Genomic DNA, 27,664 nt, shown 5'->3' with positions numbered 1-27,664 from the left:
AAGGAAAAGGATATCTTAAGACAAACAATTTTCATCATTTGAATTTTATCGTATGAAGGGAAGAAAATAAAAGAAATGAGTTTCATAAAGTAGAATTATATTAAAACAAAATATCTTGTTATCTCACCAACATGCCAGGCAAATTCATAAATAATAATCTATTTTGTAGTTATAGTTTTGAGAATTCAATGAAAAATTATTTCTTATTAGCAAAACAAGGGGGTAAGTAGGTCAAAGAAAAGAAATATCAAGATTTTAACTTCTGTGAGAGTTCATTGCATTTAGTTCATATGTATCTCACAAAGGTTTGTTTGCTTTCTAAAAAAAATTCCTTTCTGATAAACAATATTTCACACTTAAAAAATAGATTATGGAGAGGGCGGAGCCAAGATGGCGGCGTAAGTAGAGCAGCAGACATCTCCTCCCAAAACCACATATATTTTTGAAAATACAACAAAGACAACTCTTCCTAAAAGAGAGACCAGAAGACACAGGGCAACATCCAGACCACATCCACACCTGTGAGAACGCAGCACCTCATGAAGGGGGTAAGATACAAGCCCCGGACTGGCGGGACCCAAGCACCCCACACCCCAGCCCCGGGCAGGAGGAGAGGAGTCGGAGCGGGGAGGGAGAGGGAGCCCAGGACTACTAAATAGCCAACCCTAGCCATCTGCACCAGAGCGGCAGACACAGTGCATGCGTGGGGTCCTGAATATTAGGGAAACAGGACAGTAAGACCTGTGAGCAGGTCCCCATAGCTGGCACCCTGGGGACAAAGAAAAGCGAGTCCTTTTTGGAAGACTTAAAGGGACAGGGATTGCACTGCTGGATGGAAGCATCCTGGGACACTCAGTCTAGAGGCAGGGAATCTGGGGAAAGCTGGGCACTCTAGCCCCCTGGGCATCAGGGACCATGGAGGCCCCTCAGAGAGATAAATAGCCTCCTGGCTGTTGTTCCGCCTACAATGTGGCTCCACCATTTTGGAGCAGCAGCCCCAAGGAGGTCACACCCACAGCAACAGCGGAGATAAACTCCATAGCAGCACGCAAGAATCAGAAGCCATGTCCGCACGCAGCTGCCCAGCACAAGCCACTAGAGGTCACTGTTCTCCCAGGAGAGGAAGGCCACAAACCAACAAGAAGGGAAGTTCTTCCAGCCGTCACTCATGCCAGCTCTACAAACTATCTCTATTGCCATAAAAAGGAAAATTTCAGCAGACCAAGATAACAGAGACAACACCTGAGGAGACAGACCTAACAAGTCTTCCTGAAAAAGAATTCAAAATAAAAATCATAAACATGCTGACGGAGATGCAGAGAAATACACAAGAGCTAAGGGATGAAGTCCAGAGGGAGATTACAGACATACGGAAGGAGATTACAGAAGTGAAACAAACTATGGAAGGATTTATAAGCAGAATGGATAAGATGCAAGAGGCCATTGATGGAATAGAAACCAGAGAACAGGAACACATAGAAGCTGACACAGAAAGAGATAAAAGGATCTACAGGAATGAAACAATATTAATAGAACTGTGTGACCAATCCAAAAGGAACAATATCCGTATTATAGGGGTACCAGAAGAAGAGAGAGAAAAAGGGACAGAAAGTGTCTTTGAAGAAATAATTGCTGAAAACTTCCCCAAACTGGGGGAGGAAATAATCGAACAGACCATGGAAATACACAGAGCTCCCAACAGAAAGGACCCAAGGAGGACAACACCAAGACACATAATAATTAAAATGGCAAAGATCAAGGACAAGGAAAGAGTTTTAAAGGCAGCTAGAGAGAAAAAGGTCACCTATAAAGGAAAACCCATCAGGCTATCATCAGACTTCCCAAAAGAAACCTTACAGGCCAGAAGAGAATGGCATGATATATTTAATGCAGTGAAACAGAAAGGCCTTGAACCAAGGATACTGTATCCACAACAATTATCATTTAAATATGAAGGAGAGATTAAACAATTCCCAGACAAGCAAAAGTTAAAGGAATTTCCCTCCCACAAATCACCTCGGCAGGGTATTTTAGAGGGACTGTTCTAGACAGGAGCACTCCTAAAACTAAACAGATGTCACCAGAGAAAATAAAATCACAGCAAAGAAAGCAGACCAGGCAAATACTAAAAGAAGGCAAAAAATAAAATCAACTACTGACTAGAGGATGGCGGCATGAGTAGAGCAGTGGAAATCTCCTCCCAAAAACACATAGAGCTATGAAAATATAACAAAGAAAACTCTTCCTAAAATAGAGACCAGAGGACACAGGACAACATCCAGACCACATCCACACCTGCAAGAACCCAACGCCTTGCGAAAGGGGTAAGATACAAGCCCCGGCACAGCGGGACCCAAGCGCCCCTCCCGCCGGCTCCCGGCGGGTGGAAAGAAAATGGAGAGTTTTTTTTTTTTTTTTTTTTTGGCGAGTGCTTTTTGGAAGCCTTAAAGAGACAGGGACCCCGTTGCTAAGGAGGCAGGGTGGTGGGACCAGTGAGCAGGTGCCTGGGACTGGCGCCTGAGGACGGAGGAAATTGCGCGTTTTTCCCCTTTTTTTTTTCTCTTTTTGGCGAGTGCTTTGTGGAAGCCTTAAAGGGACAGGGACCCTGGTGCTAGGGAGGCAGAGCAGCAGGACCGGTGAGCAGGTGCCTGGGACCGGCGCCTGAAGACAAGGAATATCGTGCGATTTTCCCTGCAGGACCGGTAGGTGGGTGCTTTTTGGAAGCCTTGAAGGGACAGGGACCCTGGTGCTAGGGAGGCAGGGCAGCAGGACCAGTGAGCAGGTGCCTGGGACCAGCGCCTGAGGGAAAAAAAAAAAATCGTGCGTTATTTCCTTTTTTTTTTCTTTTTTTTTTCTGTTCCCTCTCTCATTGTTGCTGTTGTTGTTTTGGTTTGGAGAGTGCTTTTTGGAAGTCTTAAAAGGGCAGGGCAGGACACTTAGACCAGAGGCAGGGAATCTGGGGATCTCTGGGCACTCTAACCCCCTGGGCAACAGGGAGCAGAGAGGCCCCTTACAGAGATAAATAGCCTCCCAGCCACACCCCCTCCAACGGGGCTCCACCACTTTAAAGGAGCAGCCCCAGCCAGGCCACGCCCACAGGCACAGCAGAGATAAACTCCATAGCAAACGGGCAGGAAGCAGAAGCCCTGCCTGCGCACAGCTGACAAGCATAAGCCACTAGAGGTCGCTATTCTCCCAGGAGAGGAAGGCCACAAACCAACAAGAAGGGAAGCTCTTCCAGAGGTCACTTGTACCAGCTCTGCAAACTATATCACCATGAAAAGGCAAAACTACAGGCAGATAAAGATCACAGAGACAACACCTGAGAAGGAGACAGACCTAACCAGTCCTCCTGAAAAAGAATTCAAAATAAAAATCATGAACATGCTGAGAGAGATGCAGAGAAAAATGCAAGAGCAATAGGATGAGATGCAGAGAAAAATGTAAGAGCAATGGGATGAAGTCCGGAGGGAGATCACAGATGTCAGGAAGGAGATCAGAGAAGTGAAACAATCCCTGGAAGGATTTATAAGCAGAACGGATAAGATGCAAGAGGCCATTGAAGGAATAGAAGCCAGAGAACAGGAACGTATAGAAGCTGACATAGAGAGAGATAAAAGGATCTCCAGGAATGAAACAACACTAAGAGAACTATGTGACCAATCCAAAAGGAATAATATTCGTATTATAGCGGTACCAGAAAAAGAAGAAAGAGAAAAAGGGATAGAAAGTCTCTTTGAAGAAATAATTGCTGAAAACATCCCCAAACTGGGGGAGGAAATAATCGAACAGACCATGGAATTACATGGAACCCCCAACAGAAAGGATCCAAGGAGGACAACACCAAGACACATAGTAATTAAAATGGCAAGGATCAAGGACAAGGTAAGAGTTTTAAAGGCTGCTAGAGAGTAAAAGGTCACCTATAAAGGAAAATCCATCAGGCTAACATCAGGCTTCTCGACAGAAACCCTACAGGCCAGAAGAGAATAGCATGATATATTTAATGCAATAAAACAGAAGGGCCTTGAACCAAGGATACTGTATCAAGCACGACTATCATTTAAATATGATGGTGGGATTAAACAATTCAAAGACAAGCAAAAGCTGAGGGATTTTGCTTCCCACAAACAACCTCTACAGGGCATCCTACAGGGACTGCTCTAGATGGGAGCACTCCTAAAAAGAGCACAGAACAAAACACACAACATATGAAGAATGGAGGAGGAGGAATAAGAAGGGAGAGAAGAAAAGAATCTCCAGACAGTGTATATAACAGCTCAATAAGAGAGCTAAGTTAGGCAGTAAGATACTAAAGAAGCTAACCTTGAACCTTTGGTAACCACGAATCTAAAGCCTGCAATGGCAATAAGTACATATCTCTCAATAGTCACCCTAAATGTAAATGGACTTAATGCACCAATCAAAAGACACAGAGTAACAGAATGGATAAAAAAGCAAGACCCATCTATATGCTGCTTACAAGAAACTCACCTTAAACCCAAAGACAAGCATAGACTAAAAGTAAAGGGATGGAAAAACATATTTCAGGCAAACAACAGTGAGAAGAAAGCAGGTATTGCAGTACTAATATCAGACAAAATAGACTTCAAAACAAAGAAAGTAACAAGAGATAAAGAAGGATACTACATAATGATAAAGGGCTCAGTCCAACAAGAGGATATAACCATTCTAAATATATATGCACCCAACACAGGAACACCAGCATATGTGAAACAAATACTAACAGAACTAAAGGGGGAAATAGACTGCAATGCATTCATTTTAGGAGACTTCATCACACCACTCACCCCAAAGGATAGATCCACTGGGCAGAAAATATGTAAGGACACACAGGCACTGAACAACACACTAGAACAGATGGACCTAATAGACATCTATAGAACTCTACATCCAAAAGCAACAGGATATACATTCTTCTCAAGTGCACATGGAACATTCTCCAGAATAGAGCATATAGGAGCTCACAAAAGGAGCCTCAGTAAATTCCAAAAGATTAAAATTCTACCAACCAACTTTGCAGACCGCAAAGGTATAAAACTAGAAATAAATTCTACAAAGAAAACAAAAAGGCTCACAAACACATGGAGGCTTAACAACATGCTTCGAAATAATCAATGGATCAACTAAAAAATCAAAATAGAGATTAAGGAATATATAGAAACAAATGACAACAACAATACAAAGCCCCAACTTCTGTGGCAAGCAGCGAAAGCAGTCTTAAGAGGAAAGTATATAGCAATGCAGGCACACTTGAAGAAGGAAGAACAAACCCAAATGAATAGTGTAACATCACAAGTATCAAAACTGGAAAAGGAGAACAAATGATGCCTAAAATGAGCAGAAGGAGGGACATAATAAAGATAAGAGAAGAAATAAACAGAATTGAGAAGAATAAAACAATAGCAAAAATCCATGAAACCAAGAGCTGGTTCTTTGAGAAAGTAAACAAAACAGATAAGCCTCTAGCCAGACTTATTAAGAGAAAAAGAGAATCAACACACATTAACAGAATAAGAAACGAGAAAGGAAAAATCATAACAGACCCCACAGAAATACAAAGAATTATTAGAGAATACTATGAAAACCTATATGCTAACAAGCTGGAAAACCTAGAAGAAATGGACAACTTCCTAGAAAAATAGAACCTTCCAAGACTGACCAAGGAAAAAACTCAAAAGTTAAACAAACCAATTACAAGCAAAGAAATTGAAACGGTAATCAAAAAACTACCCAAGAACAAAACTCCGGGGCTGGACGGATTTACCTCAGAATGTTATCAGACACACAGAGAAGACATAATACCCACTCTCCTTAAAGTTTTCCAAAAAATCGAAGAGGAAGGAATACTCCCAAACTCATCCTTTGAAGCCAACATCACCCTAATACCAAAACCAGGCAAAGACCCCACCAAAAAAGAAAATTACAGACCAATATCTCTGATGAATGTAGATGCAAAAATACTCAATAAAATATTAGCAAACCGAATTCAAAAATACATCAAAAGGATCATACACCATGACCAAGTGAGATTCATCCCAGGGATGCAAGGATGGTACAACATTCGAAAACCCATAGACATCATCCACCACATCAACAAAAAGAAAGACAAAAACTACATGATCATCTCCACAGATGCTGAAAAAGCATTTGCAAAATTCAACATCCATTCATGATAAAAACTCTCAGCAAAATGGGAATAGAGGACAAGTACCTCAACATAATAAAGGCCATCTATGATAGACCCACAGCCAACATCATACTGAACAGTGAGAAGCTGAAAGCTTTTCCTCTGAGATCGGGAACTAGACAGGCATGCCCACTTTCCCCACTGTTATTTAACATTGTACTAGAGGTCCTAGCCACAGCAATGAGGCAAAACAAAGAAATACAAGGAACCCAGATTGGTAAAGAAGTTAAACTGTCACTATTTGCAGATGACATTATATTGTACATAAAAAACCCTGAAGACTCCACTCCAAAACTACCAGAACTGATATCAGAGTACAGCAAAGTTACAGGATACAAAATTAACAAACAGAAATCTGTGGCTTTTCTATACACTAACAATGAATAAATAGAAAGAGAAATCAGGAAAACAACTCGATTCACAATTGCATCAAAAAGAATAAAATACCTAGGAATAAACCTAACCAAAGAAGTGAAAGACCTATACCCTGAAAACTAAAAGACACTCTTAGGAGAAATTAAAGGGGACACTAACAAATGGAAACTAATCCCATGCTCGTGGCTAGGAAGAATTAATATCGTCAAAATGGCCATTTTGCCCAAAGCAATATACAGGTTTGATGCAATCCCTCTCAAATTACCAGCAACATTCTTCAAGGAACTGGAACAAATAGTTCAAAAATTCATATGGAAACACCAAAGACCCTGAAGAGTCAAAGCAATCCTGAGAAAGAAGACTAAATTGGGGGGGATCTCACTCCCCAACTTCAAGTTCTACTACAAAGCCATAGTAATCAAGACAATTTGGTACTGGCACAAGAACAGAGCAACAGACCAGTGGAACAGATTAGACACTCCAAACATTAACCCAAACATATACGGTCAACTAATATTTGATAAAGGAGCCATGGACATGCAATGGGGAAATGATAGTCTCTTCAACAGATGTTGCTGGCAAACCTGGATAGCTACATGTAAGAGAATGAAACTGGATCACTGTCTAACCCCATACACAAAAGTAAATTCAAAATGGATCAAAGACTTGAATGTAAGTCATGAAACCATAAAACTCTTAGAAAAAAACATAGACAAAAATCTCTTAGACATAAACATGAGTGACTTCTTCTTGAACATATCTCCCCGGGTATGGAAAACAAAAGCAAAAATGAACAAGTGGGACTATATCAAGCTGAAAAGCTTCTATACAGCAAAAGACACCATCAATAGAACAAAAAGGTACCCTACAATATGGGAGAATATATTTTTAAATGACAGATCTGATAAAGGCTTGACATCCAAAATATATAAAGAGCTCACCCACTTCAACAAACAAAACACAAATAATCCAATTGAAAAATGGGCAGAGGAAATTAACAGACAGTTCTCCAAAAAAGAAATTCAGATGGCCAACAGACATATGAAATGATGCTCCACATCGCTAATTATCAGAGAAATGCAAATTAAAACCACAATGAGATATCACCTCACACCAGTAAGGATGGCTACCATCCAAAAGACAAACAACAACAAATGTTGGCGAGGTTGTGCAGAAAGGGGAACCTTCCTACACTGCTGGTGGGAATGTAAATTAGTTCAACCATTGTGGAAAGCAGTATGGAGGTTCCTCAAAATGCTCAAAATAGACTTACCATTTGACCCAGGAATTCCACTCCTAGGAATTTACCGTAAGAATGCAGCACTCCAATTTGAAAAAGACAGATGCACCCCTATGTTTATTGCAGCACTATTTACAATAGCCAAGAATTGGAAGCAACCTAAGTGTCCATCAGTAGATGAATGGGTAAAGAAGATGTGATATATATACACAATGGAATATCATTCAGCCATAAGAAGAAAACAAATCCTATCATTTGCAACAACATGGATGGAGCTAGAGGGTATTATGCTCAGTGAAATAAGCCAAGTGGAGAAAGAGAAATACCAAATGATTTCACTCATCTGTGGAGTATAAGAAAAATGGAAAATATGAAGGAACAAAAGAGCAGCAGAATCACAGAACCCAAGAATGGAGTAACAGGGTGTCAGATGATCCGCTATGGAAGTATATTTTTCTGATAATATTACTTTTCTTAAAAAAAAAAGCAGTTCCTGTGTAGTGATCTCGAATAGGTTCTTCACAATGGTATAAAGGTCATATCAAAGTGTGGGCAAAGGGTTTGTTTGTATTTATACAGAGGATCAAAGCCTAATTTGGCTACACAGAAGTTGTGTATGAAGAAGAACTTCCAACATCAACATCCAAGAGTCATTCCAGAAGATGATCATCAATAAACTTCAACAGAGATCCTGGCGCTGTTGCACTTGTAGCTGTATTCATCACACCGATTCCTGGACTTGCCATTGGAATGAAGATGGAGATATCTAAGATGACCTGTGCATACAGTAAAACAACAAATTTGACTGTATCTATACTGTCGGAACTCAACCAAGAATTAGGAGAAGTGCAAGTTGCAGTGCTCCAAAATCGTGTGACTATAGACTATCTACTGTTAAAAGATCATATGGGATGTGAACAGTTCACAGGAATGTGTTTTTTTAATTTGATTTTTCTCAAACTATTCAAATTCAGTTAGACAATATCCATCATATCATTGATAAGTTTTCACAAATGCCTAGGGTACCTAACTGGTTTTCTTGATTTCACTGGATATGGCTGGTACTTGTAGGTCTGCTTTTGTTATGTAGTTATATTCCTATTATGTTAATGTGTGTATGTAATTTAATTAGTAGTTTAAAACCTATACATGCTTATGTTATTCTACAAGAAGATATGTCAAAGAAATAGTCAATCTTCCCATGTTTTTTTCTTCCATCTGCTACCTCTATAGCTTTTCTTTTTACTTCCTAATTACAACCCTTTAGTAGAATTCATGCCTCATACAGAAAATTACCAAGTATCATAATTCTTCCAAGTGGTAAAGATACCTCAAGACAAATGCTGGGCACAGAAGCCACAGGGCATAAATCTGCAAAGAAGTAAAAAGCTAACCTTTTCAAAGAATATTGCTTCTCTCTCACTTATCAACTTTACATTTCCCTGTATGGCCCCAGAAGATGACTGGTTAGCCGGAGACGGGTAAGATTCCTCAAGGGAGGAACAACCTAAAAGAGGCACAGTCGCAGGGGGGCCATCAGGTGAGAAATTGGGGATTAACAGAGGGGAGGCTTAGAACCTCACCCCCCCATTTTGAGAGAAATCTTCTGTATCCCTGGATGTTTTGTTGCCCCTGTCTAGCTAGGTTTAATACTTAGTCTATAGGCACAGACCTGATCATCTACATTTGCCCTCTTACAGCACTAAATTATGTTTTCTACCTTTATCTTGCATCTACCTACCACTTCAGCATTTTATTTAAAAAAATAATAATCATAATAATAAGGGAGAAATGTGGGATTCACATATAAATCAAGTATAAAAATCAAACAAATAATCATATCTGACTTGATTGTTTATAGTTCATGATACATGATCAAAACCAAAATTTTCTGTGATAAGACTGCCCTTGCACTGTTCACCATGTAAGAACTTATTCACTATGTAAGAAGTTGTTCACCATGTAAGAACTTGTTCGTTATGCTTCAGAAGATTGGAGACTGTTGAGAATTACTCTTGGGGTTGATTAATGATTGTGCATTGAGTCCCCTATATAGAATTTTATTGTTGTTAACAACCATTTGATCAATAAATATGAGATGCCCTCTCAAAAAAAAAAAAACACAGATTATGTATTTGGGAGAGAGGATGATCTAATTTGATTTCAGCAATTTCAACTTAAACACTTCAGCATATATGTATTTATTTAATGAAATGTCTAGAATTGAAAAATTTTTTTAATTTAACACTTCAAAATTGTCTTCGTTAAATCAGTTTAGTGAATGTATGATGGGTATACTGAAAAGTTTTAGCATAGATTTAGTAGATATTTTAACAAGTCATGAGAAAATTTATTTTGGCAAGGAAGGCTTGAATTCTTTAACAGGGTACACAAACATGGTTACAATAAATGAGAAATTTCCCTTGGTTTAATACTATGGGTATATGTCTATTTCTATTCATATAAAATCCACTTAAATACCAAGATGCCATCCATCTGTGGCTCTCTCCTTCTTTATGATTTTAAAGTCTTAACTATTAAAGCAGATAAAGGAAGAAAACTATGTAGGATTACATATGGAATATTTTTTGGTGACTGTCTTTGAAATGTCATCAGCATTTTCAAGCAGTTAACCATACATAACTCACATGGCTACACTGAAAACAAGGAAATATGCTAAATATGGCCTAAATATGTGTGCAGGAAAAAATAAATGGGCATGGTGAGCAAATATAAATCTCTGGCAAAAATCCAGTTCTCTCTGCATTAAAATGTCTTTTAATCCCTCTATTAACATAAACTTGGTCTCAGAAAGTAGTGCCACGAATAGACATAGAAAAGAATGCCAAAGAATAGACATACCATAACTTTATACAAATAGCAGGACATACACTTTATTTTTTTATTTCCCTTGAAAGTTCTCTATATTGTCAATAGTACAAGTTATCATTGCTCTTTCTCCTTTTTAATAAGGGGCTAAAAGTAACTGAGAAATTATGAAGCTTTTAGGAAAATATGGGATAACTATAGTTAACTTAGATTAAATTTAATATTAATAGCATATTATAATCAAGACTAAACTCTAGTTCAAACTACTAAGTGATTGTTCAAATGGTCAGAATATTTGGTTACAAGAATGACTGAATAATTCTAATATTTATACTCACACTAAGGTAACAAATTGAAATAAAGCATTATTTTCTGGGGCACTCTGGAAAAATTGCAATATTTAGATAAGAATAATATAGAGTTTACTTTTTGAAAGAATACGTATCTTTAAAATTATGATTTTGGTGAGAAATTATGAAGCTTATATCAATTTATATGTATACTAAAGCTAAGTAGTTGTTTTGGTACCAATATTAACAAGTGTTCATTTATTTAGTAACTCTTAAAGACAAGGTTACAAGGTTACATTAGTGAATTTATGACCTCAAATAAACCACTGAATTTCCCTGTGCTCAAGCCAGGCCTTCATCTATACATGTGAGACATTTAGTATGAACATAATTGTAAGGATTCAATAATTTAAATGAGATTAACTATATACAAAGGTGACTGATACTTGGTAAGCATTCAATAAATTCTAATTGCTTATATTGCATGTATATTTTTTTAAATGTATACAATTTTAGAAATTATGCATTCCCTCCATTGTTACAGATGAGAAAAACAAGCCCAGTGTCCCTCACTAAGTCACTTACTATGTCTTTAGCAAATAGTAAGCAAAGATGCTATCAAATCATATTTCAATGACATGAACTAGCAAAAGCTAATTACATAAAATGGATAATATATAAAAATATGATAATAGGCAACCTAGCAAAATATTTAGGTTTTTTTGCCAGTTCAGACATGCAAGTTATTTTAAAAGTGGTAACCATTATATTATTTCTTGACAGTATTAAATGTATTAAGCTTAAAGAATTTGAACTTATTTCCCCAAATAGTTGAAAAACTATGTGAGAAGCATTTTTGTTGAATTTAACAATAAGGAGTCACTAGCTTACTGAGTATATTCTTTTCCTGCCTCATTACAATGCTTAATGATAATTCCTATATGTGCTCTTACATGTATGTGTTTTTTAATTGGTGGCTTATAAATCTGTAGTCCTTTTTAAGAAGCTAACAGAACTATTTAAGGATATATTATACGAAAGTAGAATATAAATCAAAAAAATAAAAAAAAGAGATTCACTGACAGTGGATCTATGCAGGAGATATGTGATTGGAAATTCTAAAATGATTATATAAAGGACCCACAGTTGTATTTATATATTACAAATCCAAAGAGCATATAATCCAAACAGCAGTCAGAGTTATGGATTCCAGGTAGAGATTGTTGGGGAAAAACAAATAGAACTGATGTGTTTGAACTTTTAAGTACACTGGTGAATGGCAAGTAGAATTGTTTACTTGTATAAAAATAATGATAACTATATAGAAATCATGCAAATGAAAATAATGAGACAATAAAGAAGAATAAAAAGATGCAAAAAAAAAAGGACTCAGTATTGAGTAGTGTTTGCTTAGACATAAATTTAACCAAATACATGATTTAACTGTGAAGGATGATGGGGATGAAACTGCTGGTGGGAAGATCTTATCTACCTTGCAGCTCTCATATGATTATGCATAAAATGCATAAATCATGAAATAGCCTTCAGTCATGTAATCCAGAAATATAAAGTTCAATGAAAAATTAGCATACAAGTTGAGGGTGGTTGCTTTGTAGTATATGAAAATGAGACAAGATAGGAAATGTAAGTAAAAGTTTTCATTGTAAGACTTTAGACATACATTTTAAACAATCAGTGTCAAAATTGTTTTTAAAACAATTTCACACCAATGAAATTACGTAAGTGTTCAAAATTTATTGTGGAAAACATTTTTTTGATCCATTAAAATCTGTGTTTTAAGCAAACTGTTCTATTTTCAAACATAGACTATAACATCCAAAATCAGAGTTAGTTTCTATAATGTGTATCCCCCTCAATTCATACATAAATGATTTGTGCAAACATCCTTTTTCAAAATAATCTTTTCTCTTTTTAACAGATCTTAACTAGCAGTTGTACTTTTGTAAACATTGAGAGAAAGGCATCACAAATACAAAATATTGGTCAGATTTACATTTTATAAAAATTTGAGAATGTTTAAACAGAAACATAATTGTATGAATGCATGTATGTCTCAGGTATTCAGTTTGCAAACAGCTCTAAGTGCACATGTATATTCTCAAACTATAGTTTGTGACTACTGTCTAATGCCTAAGAATTTGATAGAAAAATCTGCACTTATCAGAAAACTGTGTGTCTCTAATCTCTTTGAAGAGAACTACTTTTTAATTTGCTACTTTTCTTCATATGTCTCTTAGCATTTTAGAGTATCTTTTCCATTATACTCCAATCCTATGAACACATTGCAGATAAGATTTTTCTCCTTTAATGTTAGAATTTAATCCCTACTATTAAATGTCTTAATCAGGATTATTTAAGACATATCATTGGATCTTTCTAAACAGTAAACATATTAAATTGGTAAATTTGCCAGTGGAAATAACTCACAACTAAGCAGTACTAGTTTCATTAGAACTGCAGAAAGAAAGACAATAAACATCATTTTACACCATCTATGCTCCACCTTGTTTATAGAAATATAAACCTTCAGAAAGCAATAGGTTAGTAAATGTCCCCCAAAACACCATGTCATCTATTTGTGACTATAGGAAAGACCATCTTTAAAAATTCAAATTTATGTTAAAATACAAAACTCTGTTTAAGGTAGATACATAAAAAGTCCATTAATTTGAAGCAAAATATGTAAAAAGCAAAAGGTTTAAGTCTTGAAATTTTTTTGCTGAGATTAATATGATAATATTAATGGATAATTTATATTAGTCTCATATTTCTTGGTTTATGCATCTAGAAATGAATGTAACAGAATATAGAGCACATAATTCATAGATACCATTAATAAATTTCTAGCCCATATAGATTTTAAACCATTTCTGTTATTTTCCCCCTTTTGGTATGCAGTGTCTTATTAATGCATGTATAATTCAGTAACATTTCAGGTTATTGAACTATAGAATACAGCAGAGATGTGCTATTATATTTGGGTAATTCACTTTGAGAAACTGCTGGCATGTACTATAATTCTATCAGTTAAACCTTCTCCTTTAATTTTATCTGTTGATAATTTCAATTATTTTATATTGCCAATAAGTCACTGATGACTATACCAGTGAGATTTTGTTATAGATGTTAGTCAGAGAAGCAAATTAGCTTAAATTATATACTGCGCAAAGCTAGCAAAATTTTTAACACTGAGAATTAGCATTTACTGTTAACTTTATACATGGATTGTTTGGGTGTATTATTCGAGAAGATAATTTGTGTCAGGTGCCTCTTAATTTAGTGCATACAAAGTTGTACATTCCTGAAATACATTTTCAAGCTTTCTTGATTGCTCATCATTTTGTTTTATTTTTTTCAGGTTATAGGAATTTCTTATAAACACATTGATGTGGCCAAATGTTGGTAAGGTTTTCTGTGGTATCTGGTCAGTATCTTTACAGCTATCACAGTGCCCTCTCCATAATGTCCCACTCTTCTATTTTGCCTAGAGAGCACCCTTGCAATGCTGCCCATCTCTGCAACATTTTCTTTGCAATCTGCCCAATGTGGCATCATAAATTCTAACTCTTAGAAGACCCCACACACAGCCTTAGAAAATTTTAGTCAACTATTCTGTATACCTTCTGAAGATGCTTCCTCTTTGTTTCACAGAACCATACAATTTTGTATTGCCTTATTTTGAATAGTATAATATATGGAATTGCAGTATCCTTAAGTAATGTTATTCACAATGGTTATCAATGTTTTATGTATTAAAGATTGCAGTCTTTAAAAAATTAAAAATTAGCTTATATTTCTCATTTTGCTATATTTTGTATTTCATTTAAGCCACGTGATACCTCCCATAAGGATAAACATTGTAGTAAGTCAATCTAGCAACTCCTTTGACTGATATATATTTTACTGTTATTTATTACCTACTTACTATATGCCAAACACTGTATTGGATGTGAGATATATTTGTCTCTATTATCATGAAGCTCTATTTAGGCTCCTAGTAGGAAGTAGCACCTTATTAATTTGGTGACTTCTGAAGGAGCATATTTAAAAGTTTTATGCCTGATTAAGTCTATGCTCAATGAAAAATGCATGCTAAATTGATTTCACTTTAGATTTTTTTTTATTTATACTTTGTCACCAATAAGTATTGGTGCTATTTAGGTATATAAAAAATTAAAGATGGGATTGTTAAAAAATAAACATGTTGAGTTTCGGGAAAGTATGGATTTTTATATTTCATAAAATAAAACATTGTAATCTGTAAAATGAGGTAGATTTTTACTGAGTAACACTCAACTGACAAGCTTCTTTATCCATAAGTCAGGCGAACCCTAAGAAGATATTGATAGTTGTATAGATGGATAAATGCATAGATAGATGGGTGGGCTGGGTCAGAAAGAGACAATAATGCCCTAAGGTTGCTTTAAAGGGGAAAATTTTAAGAACAGGTAGCTAGCGGGTAGCAATGGTCTCCTTGGACGAATTTAGATTTCTTGAAGCTGCCAAGAGGAACTAATAGCACCAACATGGTGCAATGGAATTCGTGTTTGTGTTGCTGTGGTCTTGGACCTTAGTAGAGATTGCATGGGAACCCCAGGAGCCAGAAGTCAATTTTGTTGCCCCAGTGTTTTGCTCAAGATAAGGTTCGAAAGATCTGGTGAGGCAAAAATGAAATTGCATACAGTAATGTATCAAATGAAGAAATGTTCATTGCAAAGCATTAAGGCAAATAAGCAGATAGATGGAAAATGAAAGTAAGAACAAATACTTCACCAGGCAGCATCAAAGTCTCAACAGCTGGGAAACCCCTGGTAATAGTTGCCGGGAGCCTCAGTGGGACGAGGATCCCGTGCAGGGCATCTATTCCAGCTCTGAGGCTTCGGGGTGTTACCCCCGAGTTACCGCTTTATACTCCTGTACAAACATCTTACGTGACTATTGTTACACAAGCCTCATTTATTATGATTTTAAGTGATTTTGCAATATAATTGGCCATTCCAATGTTCCCAGAACCGGCCAGGATCTGAGTACATTACGAAGAGCAAAATTCTCTTAACAGTCTGTTTAAGGTCTGTCTGCTTACCTGCAGAGCTTGCCTCACCACAGACCTACGCAATCCTTTTCGGGGCAGGCAGCCCTTTGAGCTCCTGGAAGACTGAAGATTTGAGGCCCAACCAGGCACACTTCACGCCCCGCGTCTGAGGTTTGTGAGATCCGTTCCAAGCACTGCTTCGCCAGACCCTTTCCCCGTACCTTGCACGGCTCCTGGTGGTCCAAGCGTCCAGGAGCATTGGAGTTTGTCTGACAGACAGGGAGAGCAAGACTCCATTCTGAACTGTGGGCAAAAAGGTCTCCAGCTCCCCGGTCACCAGGGCGTTTCTCTTCCGAGGATTCCCCTGATGGCCGCCGTAGAAACGGAGGATCTCGCGAGACCTGGATTTCTGTGGAAAGCGCGGTGGCATGATGTGCAGTGCCTCTGCCTTGATTCTGCGATTCTCTAAGCCGCCCTTCATGCTCAGCAAGTCCCAGACGATCTTCCGCATGTTGGTGCACAGCCACGAGCTCTCGGGTGAAGTCCTACTGCCAAACCAGTCACTGTCACTTAATGTGACAGAAATAGGCTCCTGCACACGGAGGGCAAGGAGAGACTGAAGAAAGAGCTAGACCACTTCAGACTGGTAAGTGGCAGTTTAAGCAAGGGACTGTACATAAGAGGCTTGTATTAGGTAACTGCAAAATGGGTAAATCTCTGCCCATACCTGCTAGAATCTTAAGAATTTACATACAGGCCTTAACGAATTTCAGTCCAGTGCACAGGACAAATGGTCCTGTTACTGGCAGACACTAGAACAGGGTCCTCCGTCGTTGTCTGCATATTAAAAGGATTTAATGCAGATGATTTAGGAGTATGCAAGCATGCAATGCAATTTGTTAGAGAAGTGAAGAAATAGAAATGCCTTGCTAGACAAAGGTGGGCTGCTCAAGAGTGAGCCCTGAGAAGAATCAGGGTAGCTCCTATTACAGGGAGTGAAAATGTTTGCTTATATTTCTTAGATCACCTAGCCTGGATAGGGAGGGTTTCAATTAGCACATGCACTATTGGATTAGATGCATACATGTGTGTTGCAACGTCATCTCATGTAGCATTAACATAAAATTCTACCCATGATTGGGAAATTTAGTATTCAAATAAGGAAAAGGCAACTGTGGGACACCAGATTTTCCTTATGCCTATGTGACAGGTTTGTGTCTTGGTTTGTCTGACCAAGGAATCTCTAAACCTAGGACATGGTGGCTATAAAAGTTGTTAAAACATTGGGTCGACATGAAACACAGATGTATTGGAGCCAGTGGTCCAAGTCACAAGGCATTTTGTCAGGACTTAGATATATGGAGTTGAACTGGTCTCTCCATTTTTTTCTACTTATCTCAGTCTCAATAGCACTTCGCTTTCTCAAGGCTGCATGACTGAAGTGAGTCTTATGTGAAAAGTGGTTGGAATGCACATTGCAAAGACAGGAGAGGGGTCCAGCCCACCAGTCAACCTGCAGTCATGTCGTCCCAATGATCTCCCAACACTCCATCCTTTGTACTAGCTCTTAACAATCTCATGGCCCTATCTTCTGCAGTTAACCCTGAGCAGTCAGAAGGGCATTTTATGAGCATGGAGGTGACTCCTTTAGTGGATATCTGGCTGCACTGGAGGCAAATGCTACAGCAATAATATTGGCACATATAAGAGAAAACACAGTTTCAGATAAGGATTCTCAAAATGAGTAACTGTAGGTCAAATCACTCAGGACATTCACTGTGTCCTTGAGTAACTGAATCAAGATGATACATTAGCAGACTCACCAGGTATGAGCACACAACATTCCACACATATGATGGCACAGGTGGTCCTTGTAAGACAGTAGTGATGCCCAAGGCCATCATGTAGTGGAGGACAGCTTTTTCTTATTGGAGACATTTCAGTGTTCAGTAAAGACAGGCTTTGCCACCTGGCCCTTAAGGCTTACTGGGTAAATTTAGTAAGGATTTCTATGTGTGTTATAACATCCTCCAAGCCAATCAAGGGGTCTAAGATGGTGACCAAATGATCATACCAATGGAAAACAACTTGCCCATCTGGCCTTGAGGAGAGGGAGGTTGGCACCTTTTGTTACCCTGGGGAGGATTCTCCTCCATGCCCAGCAGAAACTCAGGGTGCAGCAGCCAATTACCTGTGGGGAAGCCAGGGCCAAAGATTTATGCCAACAGCCACTGGGACCCATTCAGGGCTGTTAGCAATGTGAGTACCAAACCAGTCACTGTCATTTAATGTGACAGAATGACTACAGAGTCCCAGTGATATCCATCCCATATTGGTGGTACAAGTGGGTTGGATCTGTTGAAGAGTGATTTTTCTGTTCCCAGCTTGGGAGTACATAAATGCCCAAATGTGTGTAATCAGTGTAATCACAGCTAATCCACTTGAACCCTTCCAAATCTGAGTGTAGCCACCCATGCCTCTGAATGTGGTATTTTTAGGACCCTTCTGGGCAGCTGTTTGATGGGCTGCCCATGTAGTTTGATTGATGGAAAAAAAGACCACCCATGCCCAGTGATGTTGGTAGTGTGTGCCACAGGCCAAGTTCTGAATCTGTATTGGAAATATCAGATGAATTGAGTCCTAGTCCTAGCTTGTTCTTGTTTAATGTACTGTATTTGTGCTTTCAGTCCTCTCCCTGGAGGGGTGATGCCCACCATGGGATCCTGATGATCTAGAGAAGGGCAGGTGCCTACATACCTAACAGCTGGATTGATTCCTTTGCCAAGCATCCCTATGGGCCCACTATAGAAAGGTGTTTAAGGTACCCATCCTGTGACTGAACTGGACACCACAGGAGCAGCAGAAGTCTAAGATCAAAAAGGCAGGTGTTCAGTAGGAGCGTGTATGGGAAGGTCTTCCCCTTCTGTCAGAATCATTCTTGTGGCCTGGAGATGGTAATGTGGCAGTAGCTTTAGAAACTTGACCTGGTTGTCTATACCATACATACTGACCAAGGAAGACAGCATTGTCAGTCATGAGGAAATGTACTGGCGAGGTGGGATATGCTGGATCAGGACCCCCACCCTCTTCCCTCTTTCAGTCGTGCATGTTCCATTCCAGGTATAATGCACCTCCACATCTCTGGCTTACAGCAGGACAACGGGATCCTGGGGAGATTGAGTAGTTACCCCTCACCCAGTGTTACACATAATGGCCTTTCAGATGCAACCCTAATCACTAGCTATTCAACATGGTACTCATCTTCTCTAGTCTAATGGTGGCAGTCTGGTTTATGTGGTGACAGGAAGCTTGGGTTGGGACAGATGTAGTGCCCACCCAAACCAAAGCATATTGAGGACTCTTATTTGGAGGGAGAGGGCTAATGTCATCAATTCACCAGTCCCTCGCCAGTAGGGAACTCCGGTATATGGCCCTTAACAGCTTTGGTAGTTACTTTGAGCATGGTTTAGAAAACACAGGATATACTGTTACATCACTAACCAAGTCACTGTATTTCAAATGACAGGCGCTCCAACATCCTTGGCAATATACCATCTCACCAGGTGTTATGGTAGCTGCTCCTTCTGTGCACTCAGTCTGCTCTATCTGTAAAGAGTTGGTTGCAGGCTCATAATGGGGTAGAGCATCAGCACCTCATGAGCTCGGACATGGAAGACAGACTGCCTCCCACTCTTGCAGGTGAACCCAAATGTCTTTTCCACCTGCCCCCATAAAGGTTTATTCATGATAATCTGCCTCTTGGATTCCCATTATCCAAGCCATAGGGTTAAATCCCTTTAGAGCAGCTCAACTGTCAGTGCAAAGAGTTAAACAACCCAGGTTCCTGAGCAATCACTGGCTAAACTGATGTGTGGTCAGCCCATGGCTACTGTTGTTTGTTCTTGTTTCCATCCACATGGCGTTGGTGTTGGGCTGAATAGTGACTACAGTACATGTAGGTGGGCTGCCTCAACTAGACCCATCTCTATGCTTAATTATTTCTCATTTTAAAATAGGTATCACACCACACAACTCAATGTATTATTTAATAAGAACAATAGCTACAGTAATGGAACTACAAACCTCATTATTTGTGCGTATGAAGATGCAGGTATTACATGTTTATTTTCAATGTCAGCTATTAAAATACCAGAAGTTAGAGATGTTGAGTAAAGAGTTTGATTAAAATTACACATTTAAATGTTATCAAGTATGTAACATTTTCTATCTGAAGTCTAAACTCTTCTGGGCTCTCAGTTTAACCTACTTGCTATCTTCAAAAGAACCTGAGAAATAAATGATAATGAATTTACTTTCATCCTTCATAAATACTTTAATATAGGGTTATTCATGAGTAGGAAGGTATGCATTTGGCCCTGTCATGAATCTGAATCATTAGAATACTCTGAGAATAAACAGCTTTCCAAGTGAAGCAAATTAATTTCTCCAGGACAGCAGGTAATTTAGTTAATCATCTTTTCTACCTTTATACATAATATCCTGCCCTCTTGAAACATTTACATCTACCTTGTAGGAGGAAAGTGTTCATCTCCAGAAACCTTTATTCAGATAAGTTACTTTGCACTCATAACCATGGCTGATTTTGGTTAAATATTTCCCCATCCTAAAAAATAAATATTTATGCCAGTATATTTTCATCCTTTATGAATGACTTAAATTCTTTTGGCTCAAAACACCTTAGCAATTTTCAGAATGAATCCATTATTGCACTACTATAAATATACAGATATTCACTGTATTTTTAAACTGAATGAACTATATGCTACACTCACCTGTCAAATTTCCATTTCAGGAGACTGAATAGGGAAACCAGGAGATGTCATTAATGTAATTTAAAGACTAGAAGCAACAATTATTATGAAATACTCTCCTGCCATTGATTTAACAGAAAAGACTTCAGCACAAAATGAGCAGTGAAAATATATGGTAACAACAGGCATAAATTGTCCTTTGTTTTACTTAACACAGCACTACACCGACCAGTTTATGAAGAAGTACAGTTATACTCAACACCACAGTTTGATGTAATTGATTAAATAATATAACTCTTAATACCTAAAGCTGCGTAGCTTAAGCAACACTATAATAAAAAGACTACTATGAGTGCATTAGATAAGCAGTACAATAAAATTTTCTAAGGCTCTCTAAATATTGTAATTTGGAGGAAAATATAAATGATGGTCCATTGATTTCTTATAGCATTTTCTGCTCCAAGCAATAGGAATAAAAAGTATCACATGAAATGAGTACTTTTAGCAGTAATATATTGAAAAGTATATTGTGAGATTTTCATATTTTCACCAAGGTTTTATTTTTAAACACATCAGTATATGCACATAAATTGCATAGCAATGTTTTAAGGGAATAGAAGTGATAAATAAATGGAAGAAACTTACTCAAAAATAAAAGTTGAGGACTGCCTACAAGTCACAATGAATTTCAGCTTTGACATTCATTGTAAATGACACTAAAACATTAAGAGTTCTCTTGCAAAATCATTGTTGTTTCTTTCAGTTAAACAACATCATTTATCAAGTTTAAACAAGTGGTTCACAGAAGAGTATCTGTCAGACCAGACAAAGATTAAAGATTTCACAATTCTTCGTCCCTCTAAGAAAGGATATTCTCTCCAACTTTCATTTCATCATCTGTAAAATGGCAAATGGCATGACCTCTACTTTCATTAACATTTGAAGGGAATAGGATGAACATGTGTGCATTACCCACTATAGAGCCGTAGTATTTCTATGCTACCCTAAAATATAAACTTCTGAGTGATTTTCAACTTCCCCCTGCCTTTTACATATTAAATCAAAGGCCACTTCTTCCTTTGTTTCAAAGCATAGTTGCTATTTTATGTTACCTCAAAAGCATGGCATAAAACAACACTATAGAGTCTAGGTCTTAAGTATATTGAGGGTAAATAGGAACGAGGGAAGGAAAAGTCAGAGGGAGACAGGAGATGGGGTAAAGTGGTCTGCAATTGATTTTGTTCATGCAGATCCTAAGGACTCCATTCATTCAGGACAACAGAAAAGTCATAGTTGCCTCCCAGAACTATCTGTTCAAAGAAATGTTGTTGGGGACATTTATCACTGGGCTCCCATCCTCCAGTGGTTCTGGTTGGGAGGTAAGAGAGGCATTAAGTGACTTCCCAACTGCACTTGTCTGTGGTTTCAGTAAAGAACACTTGATACAAAGCAGAACAATGTATTTCGTACCCTTGAGCTGGCACGCTGAAAACAGACGTTAGCCTAGAGGTGGGAGGCAGAAAAACCAAAGAATCTGCCACACAGACTCCCATTTTCCTAGAAACCTATAAATGAAGACTGATAACACCGTACCTGTGATGAAGTACCCTCCCTTCTTTATTAAAATATGCCTTACAGACAATTTAGAATCTACCGTAAAAATCTGGGTTTAAGTTGAAAGGAATCTTACCATCCAAACTTAAAATAGCGTCCTCTTTTTTTTCTTACTCTGTGCACAAGAAGAAACACAAAGTGTGACTGAGAACAGTGGAAAATATTACACCTAGAAAAGTCTAATATGAATAGAAACTTTAAATTAAAAGGCTTTAGGGGTAGAATTTTTGTAATTCCCAACACAAAGGAAAGGACTGTTTTGTTTTGCTTTACCTCCCTTTAGTTTTTAATTAATTATTCTTTTCACCTATGCAAATGGCCCAAAACTATTCATAGAAAGTATGGTGCTTTAACAATTCATATCACCATATTTCTAAACAAATACTTTGCAAGTAATGGTGAGAAATTCTTCTTTATAACAATTCTTTATTTCTGATAATACAAATCCCCCAACTTTGCTCGTCTTTAAGAATGTCTTTTCTGTTTCTGACCATTACATTTGCATACACAATTTATAAAGTGTGTATAAACACACACACACACACACACACACTGCTGTAATTAAATGAGTATCATATTTAATCTACATCAATTTGGGGAAAATTGCCATATTTAAAATATGAAGTTCTCTATTCCATATACATGGTCTATCCTTCCATTTATATTTTTTAAGTTTACTCTAAATAGAATTGTGTATTTTTATTTATGGAGATCTTACATGTCTTTTATTAGATTTAATGGTAGGTATGTGATTTTAAGCTTCATACAAAATTAAGCAAAAAGTACAGAGAATTCCCTTAATATCCACTGCCCCCACACATGCACAGCTAATTCCACTATCACTATACCATACCACAGTGGTACTTTTATCATAACTGATGAATCTGCATTAATGCATCATTAACACCCAAAGTCCATAGTTTATATTAGGATTCACTATAGATTTTGACAAATACATGATGAAATATATCAACTGTTCCAGTATGATACAGAGTCCTTTTCTGCCATAAAAATCCTCTGTCCTCCATCTATTCATTCATTACTTCCTTTCTTCAACAGTTGGTTACCACTGACCATTTTATTGTCTCCATAGTTTTCCTTTTCCAGAATGTCATGTAATCATGTCATTGTTATCATGCAGTATGTGGCTTTTTCAGATTGACTTCTTTCACTTAATAATATCCACTTAGATTCCTTCATATCTTTTCATGGCTTGATAGTACATTTCTTTTTATCACTGAGCAATATTCCATGATCTGGATGTATCATGGTTTATTTATCCATTTACCTGTATTGTGGCTGCTTCTGAATTATGGCAATATGAAAAAAACTGTTATAAACATCCAAATTTTATTTACTTTTTTAACATTGATTCAACTTTACAGTAAAGTAAACTTAACCATTACATATAATCTGCTTTTGTATTGATCAATTCAGTTTGTTAATTTTGCTTAAAATATTTGAATTTATATTCATGTCAGAGATTTGCTGTAAATTCCCTTTCTTGTATTGCCCTTGTAACGTATTAGTGATATGCTAGCCTAATAGTTTCCTTTCTTGTGCTGTCTTTGTATGGTTTAAATATGATATACTAACCACACATGCTTCTTGGAAATACTCCCTTTTACGCTACTCTCTAAGAGTTTCTGTGTAATTAGCACTAACGTTCCCTTAAAATATTGTAAAAATCCATTAGTGAAATTTTTTGGCAATGCTGCAAATTACTGATTGAAATTTTTTATAAATATAGAACTATTTATATTTCTAATTCTTCATGAATTAGTTTGACAATCTATTTTAAAGATATTCATCTATTTCATATAATTAAAAAATGTTTTGATATTAAATTGTCCTCTGATAACTTTTTAGATCTAAGTGATAGAACTTCTTTATTTTCATTCTAATTAAATATAAATAGTTCCTATTTTAGTTTTTGATCAATCTTCCTAGAAATATGAACAGGTTATTAATTTTTTCAGAAAACTAGCTTTGGCATTGTTGGTTCCTCTTTTATATGATTGATTTCTAAATCACTGCTTTTGGTACTCATCTTTATTACATCCTTTTTGATCTAGAATAGATCAAAAGTGTGTGTTGGGGGTTGTTTTATCTTCTTTCTGTGATGAATGCTTAAAGAACTGATTTTCAGCCTTTCTATTTCTAGTAAAATCATTTTAACTATAAATTTCCTGGTCACAGTTGCTCTTGCTGCATCCACAAATTTTATGTCATATTTTCATCATATGTCAACTGAAAACATTTTCAAATTTATATTTAGATTTACTGTCTAACTTAACAGCATACATTTTTATATTATTTGTGTATAATATATCCCTTAACTTCTAAATATATGGATGTTTTAATTAAGTTCTAGTTTAACACTACTGTGCTAAGACTGCACATTCTAAATAACTTTATTATTTAAAAATTTTAACACTCAATTTATGGCCAAATATGTTTTAAATTAGGGCTATATATATTGTACTGTGTTTTGGTTTTCATATAGTGTTTTATATATGAAAATAAGGTATAGCTTGTCAATCATTGTCAAGTCTCTTATTAACTTATTAATGTTATGGTCTGATCATTCTATAATTTATTTACAGAAGTGTTTTTAAAACCTACAATGTAATTAAGAATTTATCTTATAATACTTATTTTTATGAATAAAGTAAATAAAAATATATTATTTTTTCTTATGGGAATTCAGCACTTATCAGTATGAAATATTTTTTGATCTCTACTAGCACATCTTGTCTAACATTTTATTTTTTTACAATATTGGTGTAATTATACTAATATTTTTTGTGCTAAAATTTTATGTTTAAATCATTATTTTTTTAATGCTGTGTATCCTGATAGTTAAAATTCATAGCTTTTATTCAGTATATAGTTGTTGTTATTCTGTGTTTGTAGTATAGTTATAGTATATAGTTGTAGACTGACAATTTACTTTCTAATATTTCTCTTAATTTAATGTATACTTACATTTTTTGGATTATATCTACCACCATACTCTTTGCTATTTTTCCATCTGTTTGATTTGTCTCTTTACTTTTTAATCAGCCAAATGCCAAATATTATTCTGTTTATCCCTTTGTTAATATTGTGATTATATTTTTTAATAATTTTAAATATTTACTGTAACAGTTACATTATGTATCTTTGAATTGTTACAGTACATCTAAAATTAATACTTTTATAACAATAATAAAAAGGACCTAAGAAACTTTTTAAAGAAAATAACTCAAACTCCACTTGTCCCCTTCTATTTACGCACTACTGTTGATGAATATTTCAGTCTATGTGTATTTTTAAATACTAAAATACACATAGAATTTTTGCATTATAATATGTGTATAAACACACACACAGTAAAAATGACATCAGTAATTATTGCAGGGCTGCATTCTGATCATTTTTCTCCATATTTTTGTGTCTTTTTTAAATTAAAGAAGACAGCTGTATTTCACTTTAGTGTGCTAAGATGTCTTTTTTTGTATAGAATTCTTGTTGAACAGTTTTGTTGTTTCATTGATGTTCTGCTTTTCTCTTCAGCCATTTAAGATGGCATCTAACTTCCACCTTTAAGAGCCCCTAGTTTTCTCTGGACAGACATCTATGTATATAAATGATACTGACGCAGTTGGCTCTTTTTTTCCTTCGATGGTAGGCCTGTGCAGATTTACTTGTTACCCTCTCTGTTAAGGGGTCTCAACTACAAGTGTGTAATATTTACTAAGTCCTTCACTTACACAGTCCCAGAGCTGTAACTTCAGGAGCTTCATTGACAGTGTCTCTAGTCATGCTTTTTAACCAACCCCCAGTCTCTGGATGGACATCTGTGTACATAGATGCATCTGTGCTGTTCATACCACTTTGGGTAGGCAAGTATTACCAGGGAAAGTGAATGCTTAGTTAAAAATCGTAATTTCTAATTTACTCTCTGGGATCTTGGCCCCCTCAACTCATAGCCACTTTCGAGGTCTAAACTTCAATCACAGTCTTTCCGGTTAAACTAAAATAATGGAAACCCCAGGCTACTGCTTTCCACTTGGCCTCTATTCTCTCTTCTCCCTGTATTAAACCTTTCTCTCTCTACAGTCTCTTGGCTGACTTGATTGCTTTCTACAGGTAAGAAAATGGTTGTTCTGGGAGTTATCGGGTAATTTTTCACTTAGTTTTCTCAGTGAAGGGGTTAGTATAATATCAGCAGCTCTCTCATGTACAGAAACAGAAGTTTTTCATAGTTTCTTCATGTGCCTTCCTAATGTCCCCTGTAGTACCCAGCAATGGGTAGTATGCACACCTCTTCAGTAAATATTAATTTGATGATACTGTGTAAACCACTTTAATAATACCTCGTAAAACTACATGTAAATGAGAACCATGACCATGTCTAACTCTTTGAGTACTTTTGAGAACTACCTGAAATATTTCTTTAAATGAATAGCAATTAAAAATCTAACTGTTGTAAAAAACTGTTGTAGAGCGTCTGACTATAGGATAAGCAAATAATAATCATAATGTGTTACAATAAATATACTTAAAGATATAGCAAAAACATCTGTGAAAAGAGAAGAGGAGCATTTAAATCATATTGTACTGGTTGGAGAATTTAACAAGGCTTCCTTGAGGTCAAACTTTGCCTAAAACCTGAAGGCAAATTAATAATCCAAGTAAAGAAAAGGAAAAGGTTATTACAGACAAGAGGAATGGCTCTAGTGAAGGCCCAGAGATAGGAAAATAAATCTGACACATGAGAAAGGTGCATGCCAATGTAACTAAATGCTGGGGGCATAATTGATCCCATTAAATGTTAGTCAAATAGATAGAGTTACAAGTCCTTGACATTTGTTAATCCTGTAGTAATCAATGCCTTTATATGAACAGCCTTAAGAGTGGTTCTGATACGTTATGAAAGATATCAGGATATAAAGGCAGATTGAGTTATTGAAAAGTAGAACTCAAATGCCTATTAGCTCATGTGATTGAGAAAGACTACTTACTATGCCTTCTACAAAATAATCACATTTGCCACTCTTGGGAAAAGGGTGCTTCTTTAGCTCAACCATTCTGCTAAATATAGATAGCATTTTCTTATATAATAGATATTCCAGATAAAAGCCCAACACCACTTTGAGAACATACGTATGGGCAAATCTCCATATGTATTAGTGGTACAAGTGGTTTAAAGTATAAATCCCATTTACATTTTTGAAATGGAAATATTGATATATTTTCTAAAAACAAAGTAAGCAAAAGAGTTTTCCCTTGAAT

The 27,664-nt window shown here is 36.7% G+C and overlaps 1 long non-coding RNA gene across 1 annotated transcript in view; it reads right to left on the bottom strand.

Moving 5' to 3' along the window:
* LOC140848186 (uncharacterized) overlaps positions 1 to 16,357 on the bottom strand; it is a 358,491-nt gene extending 342,134 nt beyond the window's left edge. Inside the window, exon 1 of the long non-coding RNA XR_012128738.1 lies at positions 16,220 to 16,357. This is a non-coding gene — a long non-coding RNA (uncharacterized lncRNA). The remainder of the gene's footprint in view (positions 1 to 16,219) is intronic.
* Between the last annotated feature and the right edge of the window lie 11,307 nt (positions 16,358 to 27,664).

This window comes from Manis javanica, chromosome 3 (genome assembly GCF_040802235.1).
Source record: "Manis javanica isolate MJ-LG chromosome 3, MJ_LKY, whole genome shotgun sequence".
Taxonomy (NCBI): Eukaryota; Metazoa; Chordata; class Mammalia; order Pholidota; family Manidae; genus Manis; species Manis javanica.
Note: the sequence above shows the minus strand (reverse complement) of the source record. Positions and strands in the feature narration are given on the sequence as shown.